At 35.7% G+C, this 18495-nt stretch overlaps 1 long non-coding RNA gene across 3 annotated transcripts in view; it reads right to left on the minus strand.

Moving 5' to 3' along the window:
• Nucleotides 1-18495, minus strand: part of LOC141489783 (uncharacterized) — a 93198-nt gene that overhangs the window by 38755 nt on the left and 35948 nt on the right. For 2 of the 3 annotated variants that reach the window (XR_012468985.1, XR_012468987.1), the window contains exons 1-2: nucleotides 5192-5377; nucleotides 3500-3693 (exon numbers count right to left, since the gene is read on the minus strand). This is a non-coding gene — a long non-coding RNA (uncharacterized LOC141489783). Of the gene's footprint in view, nucleotides 1-3499; nucleotides 3694-5191; nucleotides 5378-18495 lie in introns of those variants that run through there. The other variant, XR_012468986.1, reaches the window with a different exon arrangement.

The raw sequence follows: 18495 nt of genomic DNA on the forward strand, positions 1-18495 counted from the left end.
CGTGCGCACATACACACACACACACACACACACACACACACACACACACACACACACACATACTGTCATTCCTCAGCAACAAGGGGAGTACAGCTAGTACTAGTACTATCAAGAAAATTTGCTTGAGGGTGGGTAGGTGGCACAGTGGATAGAGCACCAGACCTGGAGTCAGGAGTACCTGAGTTCAAATCCAGCCTAAGACACTTAATAATGACCTAGCTGTGTGGCCTTGGGCAAGCTCCTTAACCCCATTTGCCTTGCAAAAACCTAAAGAAAATATGCTTGGACCTGAGGTCTCTGCCTCTTTTACTTTGTATTTCCACTCCAGCTATTCTGAGAGATGTACATTTCCAGTCTTGATGGCTACCTTATGAGATTGAGAGATCCTCAGCTGGATGTTGGTTATTCAGCAAGAACATTTTTCTTCAAAGGACAGCAATTCCTCTTGGCAGCAGTACCAAAAGGATTATGCAGTCAAAAAAAAAAAAACTAAAGAGTCATGTCTGACTAACAGAACATCTGGTTTCATGTTTATTGTTTCGTGTTCTAAGAAGTTGTTAAAGTTCATTTATGAATCTTTTGTTTTTTAAGCATTTCTTTTTTGGTAGAAGAAATAAATAGCTGTCCTGTACCTGATATCTATTTTGCACATTGAGTATGTCTTCTAGAAGGGACACTGCTAACTGCTTTTAAGAGTGATACTGGAAATGAGTGTCCCTATTCTCCTTCAAAGAGATTTTTCTCGGGAAGTTTGGGTAGCAGAGAGGACAAGATAAAGCTGGTGGGCTCTCTTTGGGTTTGGGTCTTCCTACTGGGGTATATGTGAACTGAGAGCCCCAGTTTTAGGAAAAGAAAAAAAAATCTTAGTCTAATACTGGTGGCATTTTTCTTCAGTTTTTAATCCAATAACAACTAAAATGAACCATGATTCTATTCACCCTGCTTTATTAAATCAGCCTATCCTTCATCTAGGTCATATTACATGCTGCCATTCAGTACATTATCTGCCCTTCCATAAATAAGTCACCCAATTGGTTGAATTAACAATCACTCAGTAGTCAATTATTTTCCACCAGACAGTCTGCAGTTCATGTTTTAACCCTTACTACTCCCTAGTAACCACAACAATTCTAACAACAAAAAATGATTTTATTGTTGTTGAGTCAAGTCTGATTATTTGAGACCCCATTTGGGGTTTTCTTGGCAAAGATGCTGGAGTAGTTTTTCATTTTCTTCTCCAACTCATTTTATAGAATAGAAAATTGAAGCAGAGTTAAATGACTTGCTTAGGGTCACACAGCTATTAAGTATCTGAGGTCACATCTGAACTTAGGAAGATGAGTCTTCCTGACTTCAGGTCCAGTATTTTATCCACTGAACCATAGCTGCCCAGTACTGCCTCAACAGACAAAATTGTTTCTATACCATATGATCAGTGAACCAGAAATCATCAGAGAATGTCTTTACATGCTCTTAAGTGAAAAGCCAAGCCCCTTCATTCCAGGACTGTGGCACATCCTGCAGCAGACTTATGAAACATGTGGTCCAAGGAATAAGCCCTTATTATAAAGTTACCTATTATGATGAATGTTGCTTAACAAAAACAACACTATTATAATAGTGAAAGATCTATATAATGAACTGAAGGCATTAGGTTTAAATTTCTACCTAGAAGGGTGGTAGAGGAAAGAAAGTCACACTTTGGGTATTGTATCCTTTGATAATGCCTAATTGCTCATTTGTTTAATGGGTAAAGAAAGATTAGCAGATTAACTTCACAGCCAAAGTGGAGAATGTCCAATACTACTTAGCTTCTTTTGCTCTGCTTTAACTTTTTCACTTCTTTCCTTCCTGTGTTGCTTTGTCAGCCTGAGTTTCCTCTCCCCCTCCCCAGAAAAACCCATATGGATACAAAATCTCATGCCATCTAGTCCCAAGTCCTACCAGATGTCTTTACCACAGTAGCAAAATTCATCTTCTAGAGGGCTATGTGATTAGTCCTTGGAAGTTGTCCCAATGAGGCCTTGGTCCCTCCTCCTTGGCCGGCAGTTTAGGAAACTGAGGAGGAGGGGGTAGAGGGTGGAGGGAGTTAAATGACTTGCCTAATATCCTATGAGTGACAAGTAGCTAAATTGAATCCAAGTTATCTGACTTATCTGACTAATTCAACGGAAAGTGAAAAATGACCCAAATTTAGCACCAGTCATTCAATCTTTACTCATCTAAACAAGGTGGAAGAAGGGGAAGGATTGTCTCCATCGAGTTCTATTATGTATATGATGTTGGGATTTTATGGGTCCTGTGATGTACTCTTCTCCCTGAGTATAACATAATGCTAGTCCTGGGCCATCTCAGGTCACACAGAATCAGACTGTGATCCTAGAGAAGGTTGGACTTCGAGACTGTGTGATTAAGAAATGCAGACTACATTTCTCTGTACCAAAACAAGACTAAGATCCATAAAATCAGTGTAGCAATTTAATTACTCATATTCTTATAAGGCATAAGTCTTCCACCTTGGTCTGTATGCTATTACTAAACCACATATTTAACTATTATTAATAAACCCTATATTAAGGACTAGTTATGTGGTAGGGTAGATAGAATATTGGACTTGGAATCAGGAAGATCTGAGTTCAAATGTGGCCTCAGACTGTTACTAGCTATGTGAACCTCAGCAAGTCATTTAATTCAATTGACCTCAGTTTTCTCATCTGTCAAATGAGCTACAAAAGGACATGGCAAAACAATCCACTTCCTTTGCCAAGAGAACACCAAATGGGGTCTTGAAGAATCAGACAGGACTGAAACAATACCAAAAATATTTAGATGAAAAGAAATGAGTGACTTTTTTTGTTTCCAAAGATCCTGATTCAGACCAGCCTGTGAATTTTGCAGAGCATAAAATTGTGGACACAATTTCAAACAAGGTTCTTAAACAGAGGTCTAAAGAGATTTTACAGTATATTCATCTAAAAATGTTTTCTGTGCTCAGCTGTCACAAGTACAACTATAGATCCATGGTAGTCTCTCAGATTATCCTGGAAATCACAATGGAAAATGTTTCCAAAATCTTATAATCCATAAATCTCAGTGTTATGTTAGCCTATTTCAATTAAAATTAAAATAAATTAAAATTAAAAATAATAAATTAAAATAATGAAATAAACTATAACCTTTATAAGAAAACCAGGACATTGATATACTGTTGATTGCAAGCCAGAATTGGGACTTTGGATGTTGTATCTTATTGATAATACTGTGTAGGTCACTAGACTCATAAACAGAGTTAGTGACTAGCTATAAAGTATGATTTTAGGGGTAGTACAGTTGTCAGTAGACTAGAAATTATTGCCACATCAGAAATTCTTAATAAATAACTCCCCAAACCTGAGGCATTTGGGATAGCATGTGTAAATTTAAGTGAAAGGAAGTATATCATATTTTTGGAACACTCCAGATTAAAAAAGAACCAACTAGTTAATGGGGTCATTTGTACCTTTTTCTATGTCTCTCTAGGACAAGTGCTGATTATATTATTTTGAAAACTCTCTCTCCTTCCTTTCTCCTTGGGAGAAAGTTCCATTTCCATCAGCTCTTTTGGCCAAGCTGATTTCTTGGCATTCAAACTTGCAGGCGGTTCTTTTGTCTGCTTTACTGGGCTCAGCTTGAACACACGCCACCAGTTTCTCCCTGGACATCATGAGAGAAGGTAAACACTTTAAATTTGACTAAGAGGATATGTGTGTTGTTATTCCATGGTAAAAAAGGGATGGCCTACATTTCAATTCTGTTGATTTGTCTTATAGAACTAAATAGAGTATTACCTTTTAGAATCATAAATCTAGAGTTGGAAGGACTTCAAAAGTCATTCAGTACAACTCCATTATTTTATAGAAAAGGGAACTGGGACTAGGGAAGTCACACAAGTAGTAAGTATCAAACATGGGATATGAACCCAGGTCCCTTGGTATTCTTTCCTCTATATTCTTGAACAGAGGTCTAAAGAGATTTTACAGTATATTCATCTAAAAATGTTTTCTCCCTTAAATCTGGGTAAAAAAGAAATATCCAGATATATCTATATTTTCTAGATATAGAAATATATGTGTATATATATATATATGTACACACACACACACACACACACACACACACACACACACACATATATATATATATATATATATATATATATATATATATATATATATATATATATATTATAGGGACTAGGCAAACTTTGGGGATGGGGAAATTGGAAAATGAGGAAGGTGTAGAAGTAAGTTGTCCTAAAGGCAGCAGATAGAAATTTGACTAATTACAGGAAGTGAAGAAGAGGCGGGAGAAACAAATAATAGAAGAAACTTAGAATCCTTAGCTAGATATAATCAATCTATTGGGCAGCTAGGTGGTATAGTGGCTAGAGTGCTGGGCTTAGAATTAGGAAGATGAGCTCAATTCTGGCCTCAGGCACTCTGTATGACTCTGGCCAAGTCATTTAATACCGATTGCCTCCTCACCCCTCAAAAAAAATGAACTAGAGAAAGAAATGGCAAACCACTCCAGTATGTTTACCAAGAAAAATCCAAATGGGGTCAGGTGAGTCAGACAGACTGTACAACAACTACAATAAAATCAATCTATCAGGAAGTAGGACCTTAAGGGAAAAGGACACAGCACTCATTTGAGAGTCTCCAAGTCTTCCTCAAATGATAAGAACAACTCAGATCTACACTTGGATTAGCCTGAAGCCCAGTTTCATTAATGGCTATTTCCCTTCACAATCTATCTAGCTCAAGTTGATGGTGGAAGTCTCTCTCACTGTCCACAAATAGACCAAGTTCAATGGATCTCTGTTCTCCCAGAAATACACACATAGATAGATAGATAGATAGATAGATAGATAGATAGATAGATAGATGATAGATAGATAGACAGATAGATAGATAGATAACTGATCCCTATAAATAAACTCAAATAGCCAGACTAATATTCAAATAGATCCATGATGGAGTTTAGAACTCTCCAATTTTTATGATTGAAAATCTGGAACAAAAGCAGGGAGAAGTGGCCAGATCAGATAACTGTATAGGATTTGTCTATTTTAAATCGACTTCTTACTATCATAAGAAGGAAAAGTTTCATCTCAAAAATCACTCACCCCCAATGTATGACTACAGACACTTACCCTTTCCTCCTAATAATCTGAATATTCATCTTTGCACCTCAATTTTTCGATACCACCTCCATGATGCCTACTAACATATGTCAAATATTCCCAGTTCTTTGTAATTACCACGAATTTCTGACAGCAGGTAATTGTGTTGCAAGAAGAAGGCCAGACCAACCAGTAGTCTATTGAAATAGTCCGGGAATGAGGTGATGAAGGTCTGCAACAGAGTGATGGCAAGGTCAGAGGAAAGAATCATACATGAGAGATATTATGAAGGTAGAATCAAAAGGACTTATCAACTCATTAGTATGTCAGGAGTGAAGGAAGGGATGAGAGAGAGTGAGGAATCAAAGATGACACCTGGGTTGTAAGTCTGGAAGATAATGGTATCCTCGACAGAGACAGCAAAGTTCAGAAAAGGGGAAGTTTGGGAAGGGAAGATGATAAATTCAATTTTAACAGTATTTAAAATGTTTATGGGACATGCAATTCAAAATTCTAATAGGTAGTGATGCAAGGCTTAGAACTCAGGAAAGAAGTAGGGCTAGATAAATATATCTAAAAGTCTGTCTCTATAAATGACAATTGAATCCATGGGAGCTGATGAGGTCATCAACTGAGATAGTAGAAAGAAGAATACTCCCACAGTGAGACTTGGAGAATACCTTCAGTTAGTATACATGACCTAGATGAAGAACTTACCATCTTCAGGCAGAAAGAAAACAAGCTTAGAATAGTAGTATGGAAATCTAAAGAGGAGAGTGTATCAAGGAGAAAAGATTCATGACAGTGACAAAGGCTACAGATTGGCCAATAAAAATGAGGTTTGAAAAAAAGAGAGATTATTTGTAACCTTGGAGATAGCCATGTTAGTTGAATGTTAAGTGTGGAAATAAGACTGTAGGGAGTTTAGAAAAGAGCAAGAGGAAAGGAAAGTGGATGGCAATCACAAGGAGGTAAGGCACATGGTAGAGTAGAAGTATAGGACTATAGACAGCAGGGATGGATAGATCAAATCATGTTTTTTTGAGTATTAAAAAGAGGATGTATTTGTAGGCAGAAGAGAAGCAACCAGTAGACAAGAATAATTGAAGAGTAATGAGGGAGTAGAGATGTTAGAGGGAACAATCTGTTGAAGAAGATGGAATAACATGGGTTAACTTGTACATGTAGAAGAATTAACCTTTGGAAGGAAACATGATTTATACACTTTGGAGATCAGCATCATCTACATTAAATTTTCAATAGATGGAGTATTCATATTTCTGATTTGTTCCAATGTATCTTGCCTTCTTATGATACCAAAACACAAAGGAGAATCACTTGTTCCATTATCCTTCAGATCAACCTGACTATTATTAGTTTCCAGTAAAACCAGCCAACAATCCCATGACTCTTTCTATTAGATTCATAGGAATAGTTTTATCACCACAAACCAGGATACTGACCCAAATAGTACCATCACCAGAGTCCACTTTGCCAGCATGTCAAGATTCCTTCTGAACCTACCTATTTACTATAGTGTAGTCAGGGCTGTTGACCCCCTTCATGACATGAATGATATTTTGATCTTGGAGGTATTCAGGGAGAACTAGCATCTCTTGTGTGAGGGCTTGCTGAGTCCATTAAAAACTGCTCATCTACCTTTGGGGTCCACTAACTCACTTGTGATTCCAAAAAACTATAGCACGTGTAGCAGTCACAAGTTGGTAAAACTGTCTTGGCAGATGGGCCAAGCCAGATAAAAATCAATAGGCCTTAAACCTGTTGGTGACTTAAGAGGAAGTCTTCCCCAGTCATGTGGAGGCTTCTCCCATTGAAATAGGAGATTGAAAACAACTTGTTACAACAGCCTCATGGAGGCAGTCGAAGCAGATGCTGTGGAGCACTTAAAGCTTGGTCAAAGATTAAAGATGCCAAGGTCATCTACAATTATCTTGACTCTTTGTCTTGCAACTGGGTTTCAATGAATCTGGAAGAAAGAATGAGACTGATGGCTTTATGCAACTCTGCCTCTCATTTATTCACAAAGCAAGATATCAGTTTGTGATGTCACTGGTTCTCTTCAAAAAGGATGAAGAACAATAATTGGAGGTATTATTATGATGCTTATTGTTGTTGTTATACTTACCTACTCCTATATTACCTTCAGAAAATTTTAGTTTTTCTAAATAATCTCAAATTTCCCTCAGATGCAAAAGTTCATATTTTTATTAAAATTAATATTCTACTAGTGTTTCCATATACAGCTGGTAGATGAAGAACACAGCAAATGCTGAAGAATTAGAAATTAGTTCACCACTTAACAAAGTACTTTTTCATTCACTCATTCATTCATTCCTTTCATTCATGATTATCACAGTGCACAAATGAGAGGTCCTTACCAGGCACAAGTAAACTATACATATAAAAGGGAACTTAAAGGAAGAATTAGACCAAAAGATGTTATCATGTAAGTTTATGACAAGGAAATAAGATGGTCTAGCCAAGTAGCAAGGCTGAAGAATAAGAAGTATGGAGCCTGAGTCCTTCACTAGTATCTTTGTTGTCTTAGGGAAAAGCAAGATAGGACATTAGCACAATAGATGGACCTCCTTGAACAAACCTATGGAAAGACATGGTCAAGAGATGCCCTGGATGACAGCCAAGATGGGTTGTGATTTACCCTGCTGGAAAGAACTCCCAGAAGAATATTCTTCTTAGATCAAAAGGTAAGCACTTTCTTTCCTCATAATATTCAAACTAAAGAGCAAAGGTCACTTGTAGAGATGGGCTGCCTAGAACGACATAGAGTTGAAACTGACCTGGAGGTCAATTAATTTAGCCCTAATATTGACAGAGGAGGAACAAAAACCCTGAGATGTTGAGAACTGCCCAAGGTCACACAAGTGCTATGTGGAATATAGTATTTGAATCCAGGTCTTTTTCATCAATAAAGATTTTTAATCTAAAAGTGAATAAACACTTTTAGAAACTTTTAGATTTCAGCTTCTAGTAACTGACCTGAAATAGAAAATTATCGGCTTTTAGATCCTTTGGATTATTTTCTTGTGAGTGTGAGTAAAAGAAATGATGACATTCACCACTGGCATGATATATGAGGAGAGTTATCCAGTCTAGCATTTGCTTTTAAGTCATTACGGTCCAGGACATTTAAAGTCATCATATAAAGTGGTTATTCTATTTATTAGCTGAGCATTTCCAATATTCATCAGCTTTCAAATCAGACTGATACTCAATCCTTTTCTGACTCCCTTGGACACAACACCAGATCCCCAGGATCAGGGTAAAGTGCTTAAAAATAATAATGGCAGAATCATTCCTAGGGCCTGTTTCCATGGGAATGGGAATGAAGCAGCAGCCACAAGCAGCAGAGAACTCTTAAATTTCAGCCTGAGGGTTACAGAGGGCCATTCCATTTCCCAAATAGCATCTACAAAACTGCCGCTTTTTTCCCCCTTCTCTAACCTTTCTGATTTGAGGGAACAGAGAAAACGAGGAAAATAAGTGTCTGACAATGAAGAATATGCCAAAAATGCTATATGAAAACAGAATTCTATACTCAGTGCTTCGAAACAGGCCATCACCTATACAAGGAAATTGTCACTGTTTATGACAGTTCCACCATGTCCAGCTTCATGAGGGCAATGTCCAGAAACCCTGCCATCTTGTGGAATTTTAAACCTGAATCATACTTGCATTATGTATGGAGGAATTAAGAAATATTGCCTTGACTCTTTGAAGGATGTTAGTGAATCAGTGTGCCTCTATACATTAGTGCCAACCATTATGCATAAAATATCAGTTTTATTAAATTAATTTATTAATAAAATATTTTAAATTAATAAAATATCTAATGATTGTTTATAATATATTTATTTGTTGTTTAATTTAATAATAATTAAAATAATTTATTAAATTGAAATTAAAATAAAAAGAAATTATTCTCTTCCCTACCACCAACACTCCTTTTTTATTTTTTTTAAGGTTTTTGCAAGGCAAATGGGGTTAAGTGGCTTGCCCAAGGCCACACAGCTAGGTAATTATCAAGTGTCTAAAACTGGATTTGAACTCAAGTACTCCTGACTCCAGGGCTGGTGCTTTATCCACTGTGCCACCTACCCACCCTAACACTCCTTTTTAAAATATATAAAAAGAAAAAACATGGCATAGTTGATAAAGAGCCAGCCTAGGAAGACTTGAATTCAAGTTCTGCCTTTGATAACATACTGGCTGTGTGATTCTGGCCAAGTCCTTTAATCTTTCAGTGCTCTGAGTCAGTGGTATACTCAAATAGAATTGGATACCTTCACATATTCACTTTGAAAACCACAGATTAACATGATCTATGTTATACTATATTTTAATTTATTTTGTTAAACATTTCCCGATTATTCTTCAACCTGAGTTTTACTAGAATTTGCCACCCTCTAACCATGAGTTTGATCCCTGTGCCTAAGCTACTTTCAAAAACTGCAAGATTCATAGAGGATACTGATCTGCATTGGTAGAGGGAATTTCCTCACCTCACAGTCCTCTGTGTTTAAGAAACAATAAGTCCAGTCCATAGCACAACTCATATATTACATTTACTTATATATATACATTGCTTCCCTCCTGAACTAGTAAAATGGAGGAAACATATTGGTTTTTGTATTTGTATACTCAGTTCACAGCATATTTTAACCACATAGTAGATGCTTAATGATGCTCCTTTAAATGAATTAATTTGATCCCAAAAAATGACAAGAAGAAATAGGTAAGGAATCAGACAATGGATGGATGGTGTCATTCTGGATTCTATAACAAACAGGAAAACAAAAATTGAGATCTTCATTCTAGAGGGGTAGAATTTGGGGGAGAAAGAGTTTTCAGGGGTATATATTCTATTTGAATCAATTTGTTTAATAACACTAGATTGAAGGAGAAAAAGAGAGGAGACCCTCTTATATATGCACAACCACCAGAAAATAACTTGACAATTGATCATTGAGGAAAATGGTTTTCCTGGTGATAAATTGCCAGGTTAACAGCAGGATATTCTCACCATCATGCCTTCATTATCACAGTGTTACAGAAAATATGGCCTTTTGGCCATGATAAAGGAGGATTGTTGTAATAAAGATTAATATGGTGTGTGAGCAAGCACTTTAAAAGTCAAAGTGTGGTAGCTTGAGATTTATAGTTTACAATATTAAAGACACTTTATAAATAATGCTATTAATAGTGATATTTCTAATGACCCTCCATCATGCAATGAAGTAGAACTTATACAAGTGAAACATGAGCTTAGAAATAATTTGACAACAGCTAATGCTGTAAAATAAACAAAGCCATTATGTGTGCATCTATTTTCCTCCTTTTCTTTTTTCTTTCCTTCTTTATCTTGTCCCTCTTTCCCTCCTTCTCTCCTTCCTTCCTTTCTTCTTTCCTTCTTTCCTTTCCTTCTTTTTTTCTTCCTTTATAGTAGGAGAACAATTAAGTCATGTTTCTTGAAGTAGACCAAAATGACATTACTATGTTTGAGACAAATTACAGTGTTCAACTGTGGCTGATCAGACCAATAACAGCTTAGAATGGTCTACCTCAGTTTAGGCACAAATAGTCCATGTAATCACCTGGAGTACTTCCCTTACACTTACTTATATCACGCATATATATACTTATTAACTGAGAATTCCCAGTATTTTGAGCTGATTCAATTCTGCCTTCCTCCTAGATGAGGGGATGCCATGCTGGGCAAGAGGGCAATTAATACAAATTTCCGAGAGGGTTGGAAAAGTGTGAAGGGCAGGGGGTTGTCAATCCACACAGGTAGCATCAATTACAGAAAACATTTTTTAACTCAGAATTGTCTTTGCTTAGGTGGAAGCAATAGAAAGCTGATCAAATAATAGCATGACTAATCCATCATTTGACCTCTAAAGAAAATACTTGGAGAAGACAATTCTAAAGGACTTCTAATGGAAAACACCATACACATCTAAAGAAAGAACTTTGGAGTCTGAATGCACACCAAAGCATACTATTTCCATGTTTAAAATGTTTTATGATTTACGATTTTTCCCCAACATGTTTTTTTTGATTCTTCATTTTCAACATGACTAAGATGAAAATATGTTTAACATAGTTGTACATGTATAACCTATATCAGATTACTTTCAGGGGTACATGTTTTATTTGAATCAATTTGTTTAATATCAGTAGACTGAAGAAGGGGAACAGTGGAAACCCTGTCAAGGGAAGAGGGGAGGAAAGAGAAGGAAAGAGGAAGATATGGAACTCAACATCTTACAAAAAAGAGTCTTTAGAGATATGAAACATTTTAAACTAATTAACTGTTATTAATATTTCAAAATTTCCCAGGCTTTGAAAGTGTGTCCTAGTATAATACAAGGCGAAAAGGTAGATTTTGAAAAGTTTGTGCTGCTATCAAATGAATTACTTCAAACTGAAATCTGGAATAAAAATTTATGAAATCAAGTCAGGTCTAGACTGGGGAAGAGGAGAATAGAATAGTTCCATCAGCACTGCTGGATTGATTTAAGCATTTGTTAATGACTTCCTATATACCAAAAAGTTCCAGAAAACAGCACAAAGATCTTATTTAAAAAATAACCAATCCCTAAGAAAAGATATTTAATGGATTAAGGCAAAGTAAAGCCAAATTTGTCTTAACTTTAAGTATCAACATGGCAATTTACTCAGTTCAAAAAACAGGTATTGACTCCTTTCGTCCATCAGGTCTTGTTATAAACATTGGAGGACATTCATAATTTGGATAAAACATACATCTTGAGTTCATGGAACTCGTAGTCTAGAAGGAGGAGGTGATAACAATACAATGAGCCACACTTTACACATCATATCACGAGAGGATTACAATATCATATCATTGAAAATAATTATTATTCACTTCAAAGAAATGAGAAGACTTCCTGGAGAACATAGCAGTGGATAGGAGATCTAAAGGATTAGCAAGAATCCTTTCTTCTCTATACAATGATACTTGATGATCTTATCAATTTCCATGATAAATCTATGTGTATATGCATCTACATGGGTGTTTATATTATATATGTATATATAATGAACATATTATATGAAAAAATGAAAATGCATGGAGTTGGGAGATTATATATAATACACACATACATATATAAGGAATATTTTTGTATTATATACATATAATATATACACATACATGCATCTGTAAGCTGAGAGATGGACATATGTATAATATGTTGTTAATAAGAATATAAATTCCATGTATATAACATGCTGGGAATTGGATATATATTGCCAATAATATATATTTCATATATAACAAATCCATCTCTCAACATAAAAATAATATTCAATATGTGTATAATGTGTATATGTGGTATATGCATATTGTTCATATATCTAATAAAGTCACACAGTCACACAGATTCTAAATATGCATATTTGTTTATAGATAATATACATATATATATATATATATATATATATATATATATATATATATTCATCACCCAACTCTATACATTTTTACTGGCTTTCTCACATTCTTTAAATAGTCTCCCAGTTGATTGCCCTGACTTCCTCCAAGTCCCACCTTTTCCAGGAAGCCTTTCCTGATCGATCCCCCTTAATACTGTTGCCTTCCCCATGAGGGTCTCTTCAACATATCCTATTTATGTATTCCTTATACATAGTTGCTTGCATTAGATTGTGTGTTCTTTGAGAACAGTTTTTTACCTTTTCATCCCCATTCCTTAGAAGAGTGGGCAGAACATAGTGAGGACTTAAATGCTTAATTATTGATTGACTTACTACAGGAAGAATAAGATAGGATAAATGTGAGAACTATAATGAAGGTTTGAGAGTGGTAGGTATGTTTTTAAGTGCAGAGGGCAGGCTATTTAGAACTAATGAGATGAAGCAGAAAAGGTAGAATGGCACTTAATGGAAAAATGTGAATATAAGGTAGAACATTTTAACTTTACTTGTTGTACAATAACCAATGAAATTTTTTAACAGAAGGGTAACATTAGCATATTGTATTTATAAAAATATATACTTTTCATTTTTCCTCTCTTCACAATCTTATATCTACTCTTAAAATAAAAGATACAATTCGATTCAAAGGGCATGACAAAGAAGTGGTGTTACATTTTTTTTTCAATTACATCAATAATTGCTCTAGGTATTACATTTTCACAACTCTCAGCAAAACATAGACTTCAGTTCCTTAAAATCTTTAATGTATATGAAACTTATGTTTACAAGATTTTATTTGGGATGTTCTAGTTAAATATTCACTTTGATGCCTTTATTTCTACATTTCTACCAACTTCCACTTTGAAATTGCAACATTAATATTATTCTACAATAATACTCATTTATCTAGGACTTGGGGAATTCATTTCTAATCTGCTATTGCTATGGATAGGTTCTGTTGTAGTGAACTGTATAGAATAGTAGACCAGGAAATATTTGTGGAGTGTGTGAAGAGCTTATCAGCAATCATGAACCCAAAAAGTAACCTTGTTATTATTCTACAAGATCAAAGTCCTGTACAATAAAAATTACATAGTTGGCATATTTGAGCCATCTGTCTTGAACAACACAGCAGGAATGGAAGATGAATGAGTAAAATGGGACATGGATTGGAGCCATTTTACAGTTCATAAAATGCAGCATGTTATGCCAGGATAACAAATAGAGCTGGCTATCTGACAGGAAGGTTACTAGGCCTCCCAACAATGGCCTGAGCTCTAAGCAGACTTGGGAGGCTGGTGCTTACAGTTACTGGGTGAATGGTTAACCTTTTATTCTGTGAAGGGCATGTCCATAAACCCCAAATGGGACTGAGCAATAGGGATTTATGGAAATGTTCTTCATGGAATATGTAGTTTATTCACCCATTCACTCTGCACATCAGCTCAATTTCCCAGATAAACTAACAGCCACTAGAGTTCTCTATACACAGCCTGTTTCAACATTAAAAAAAGGACTGGTTGTGGGATAGCATTTAGATAATAAGGGTTTATTAAAGTTGAAAGCTACCAAATGGCATCCCACCCTAACCAAATGACTGAAGTTCTCTGGCAAAGATTGTTATTCAAAATGACAATATATCCTCTGCCTTATATAGTTCATCAACTTCCAACTCTTCAAACAAATCCACTGAAAATTTCTTCTAGTTTACAAAATCTGAAAAGTCTTCAATAATACCTATTCCCTCTACCATTTTAAATGATCCAAGTATTTCTACAGTTTCAGAAGAAAGTGTCTCAACTTGAGATATTAAAACTAGTCTTCTCCAGAAACTCTATTTTCCACACCCAATACAATGAAGTGTTACCAGAACATCTGCAATTCTCTCCTTCTTTCCCACTGTGCCTAGATCATCTTCGCCATCCTTGGAACTATTATAGACTCAACTCTGGTTGAGTTCCTCCCCTAACTTGGCCCTGTCCCACTTCCATCTCCCAAGAAGAGCAACTACCCAGCACAATCCTCTTTATGTTCCTTAGATTTTTCCTAGTCTCAAATTCAACTGAATTTTTTTAAAGTTGATTTCAGGATATATTTCATTGTTTGTCATGAGCACATTTTATATAATGTTGATATTTGGGGGGTTTCTTAAATCATATATTTCCCAGAATTTCTTCCTCTTCCTCCCAGAAAATCTCCATATAATAAACAATAGCTTTAAAGGGGGAAAAAAACAATAGAAAAAGTAGTATAACTGAACAATACACTGAGAAACCTGAACATTTATTCATTTAACATTTTGTGGACCTCCTATCTATGCAAAGGAGTAAATACATCTTCTCATAACTCTTCTTTCAAGTCATACGTCTTTATAATTTTATATCATCCTGTATTTGTTATTGAGGTTTCCGCTTACAGTATTGTAGTGATTGTGTTGTGTTTCTGCCTCTGTCGTTTCATACTCCACACTGTGGTAAAACCATCTTGGTAAGTAGGTTAAACCAGGCTGAAGCTAACTGATAAACCTCAAACCTATTAGGTAGATCTCTACCCCAGCATGTGAAGACCTCCCCTGGCAGAATGAGCAGATGAGAACAATTTATTCTTATGGCCTCCCCACAAAAGCAGCTGAGGCACTTTCTATGGAGCAATTAGAATTTGGTCAGACATTGATGACACCAAGGTCATCCACAGAACTCTGGGCCATAACCAGACACCCCGACTTTTGTCTTGCCTCTCATCTTTGATGATGCTAAGAAAGAATATAACCTGATGACATTGTGCAATTCTGCCTCACTTAAATCCAGTTCACTTGCAAGTCACGTGATATCATTGGTCTGCTCCATAAATAAAGGATGAACAACAATCATTTTATTTTGCACAATTTCTTGTAGATCTTTCCATGATTCTCTGTACTTATCAGATTCCTCTTTACTTAGAGCTCAGTAACATTCTATTAATACATTTACCACAATTTGTTTTAGATTCTCCAACCAATCTCCTTCATTTTTGCTATCACAAAAAATGCTACTATAAATATTTTGATGTATATTGGTACAGAAACAGATTTTATTCTTCTTGTCCTAGTTGCCAAAACTTCCAGTTACAGCTCTGTCTGTGATCTGCTTCTTGATGATGCAGATGAAGTTCTAGAGGATGTGGGAAGATATTTCTTGTTTAACTGAGGGCTCTGTAAACCACAGTAGATCAATAAAGACCTTTGAAGGCTTTTCTAACTCTAAATCTATAATCTTATACTCCTAAGGCTCAGGAAAGTGGAAACAACTCTAAGAAAGAAAAATGACCCTAATGTCTCCTGGTGAAGAAGTTGGCCATAACTTTTCCATACATCAGTATCTGTCCTTCACACAGGTTGTGAGCATAAGAGCTACCAAATGAATAGACGAGGACAGGAAGTAACTGAGACTTGAGAGAGGAAGCAGAGAATTGAGAGCTCCTAGTATTTGCTGTGATTAACTATTATAAGAGGTAAACTCTGGGCCTGGAGTCAGGATGTTTGAGTTTAAATCCCACTTCAGACAGTTATTGGCTCTGTGCCCTTAGGTAAGGTCACTTAACCCTGTTTCTTCTGTAAAATGAGCTAGAGAAGGAACTGGCAAACCAGTTCAGTATCTTTACTACAAAAACAACAAATAGGACCATGAACAATTTGATACAACTGAAAACAAATAAACAGTGTAACAACAATAACAACTAAGAAATTTTGATTAATCTCAGAAGGGTTGGTAGCAACTTTCCCTGGTGCAAGTATTTCAGTCTGCCCCTTTGGTAGGTATACCATTAATTTGCAGATAGAATGCATTTATTGTTTTCATAAATAGAAGTATTTTTTTATTCTTTTTTTTGGTGGAAAAAAATCAAGGTTAAAAAACTTGCCCAAGGTCACACATCTAGTAAGTGTCAAATGTGTGAGGCCATATTTGAACTCAGGTCCTCCTGACTCCAGGGCCAATACTCTATCCATTGTACCACCTAATTGCCATTTTGGTGGGGAGAAGTATTTTTCTAAAGGGAATTTAAAGAGAGAGTGCCAGAAAGTCCAAGATTGTAGAACATCTATAATTGTGCTGAAAATCTAATATACCCTTAGCATAAACAGAGCAACAATACTTCAATTAATCATGATGAAGGACAAATCCATCATCCTTCCATATATTGAAGCCCATAGACTTCCCTGGGTTATCCATTATTTTTGATCTACAAATTCACTGGACAACAAAAAAATTTATTAGGTGCTTACTATATGCCAGTCAATGAGCTAAGCATAGGAATTCAAATACAAACCAAAAAACCAATCCCTGGTATCAAAAGTCTTCTTTTCTAATGGTGGAAGACAATACATAAAAGGGAACAAAAGCTACCCAATGTGAGGGTATGATAGTTGAGTTCAGAATTCAGCCTGGTGAGAAATTAAAAGGTAGCTAGTCTGGGTGTCCACCTTAAAAACTAGGAAAAGTCATACAATCAGAGAGAGAAATCAAATCAACAGTGGATATTTATTTCCAAAGTATGAATTCCAGGGCTAAAGTAATCTCCTAGGATGAAGAGTTTTGTAACACATGGTGAAGGTGTTCAGATTTAAGATTGGTAAGAAATTAATGTCTAGTCCGATTTGTATGATCTTTTGTCATATGGACTCTGGTAGTCTTGTGATGAAATTTTTAAAGTGAACGTTCCTAAGAAGGAAAAAAGAGCAGTCAAGAAGGAATATGCTAGGTAGACTGCACAAATATGAAAATATGAAATGATGGGACATCACAATGCTTTAACCATATATGCACATCAACTGGAATGTCGTTAGAATTAAATTTAAAAACTCAATACCACTAGACTATTATAATATCATATTAGATATTGTGTTGTTTAGTCATTTCACTCATGTACTACTCTTGATAATGCCATTTGAGATTTTCTTGGCAAAGATATTGTAGTGATTTGCCAATTCCTTCTCCAGGTCATTTTGCAAATGAGGAAACTAAGGCAAAGAGTCTTAAATGACTTGCCCAAGGTCATGTAACTAGTAAGTGTCTGAAGGTCAGATTTGAACTAGTTGCCCCAAACTAGTGAACATTCTGGTCAAAATGGTCATTTTTCATTCTAGTCCAGCTCTTCATGATCCTATTTGGGATTTTCTTGGTAAAGACACTGCAAAGGCTTACCATTTCCTTCTCCAGATCATTTTACAGATGAAAAACTAAGGCAAACAGTTTTAAGAAAATTGCCCAAGGTCACACAATTAATATATGTCCGAGACCACATTTGAACTCAGAAAGAATCATCATAAATGCCTCCAAGCCCAATTTATCCACTCTACCACCAAGCTGCCCACTGGCATATCAGATACTCATGTACAATGTAATCTCTTATCAACTTCAGATTCCACCCACACCCCCCCACACACACACACACACTCAGAAGTAGTGATAAATCCTGAAGTAGTTTCTTTGGATTCTAGAGTCAATTTCTTAGTTTTGACCACAGTTTCAGAAAAACAAGAAAAGTAAAATCCCTCTGTAGATTTTATGATATTGATGTCATTGGGTTCTAATCAATCATAGAAGTTTCCTATTGTCTTGACTTTGTCTAAACCAACTTTATTATTTATTTTAGTATAAATTATATTATTATATAATATATTGTTATATTTTGTTATCATGAATTATAGTCCCTGATCTATTGTAGAAAGTTCTAATGTACCCGAAGGGTCGTCTAATTCACTGTACTACCTCCTTTATTTTATAGATGAGGAAACTGAAATACAGAAAGATGACTTTTTTCAAAACTAAGTGGCATAGGCATGGGACCTGGAGTCA

The sequence above is a fragment of the Macrotis lagotis genome, chromosome 5, assembly GCF_037893015.1.
Source record: "Macrotis lagotis isolate mMagLag1 chromosome 5, bilby.v1.9.chrom.fasta, whole genome shotgun sequence".
Classification (NCBI taxonomy): Eukaryota; Metazoa; Chordata; class Mammalia; order Peramelemorphia; family Peramelidae; genus Macrotis; species Macrotis lagotis.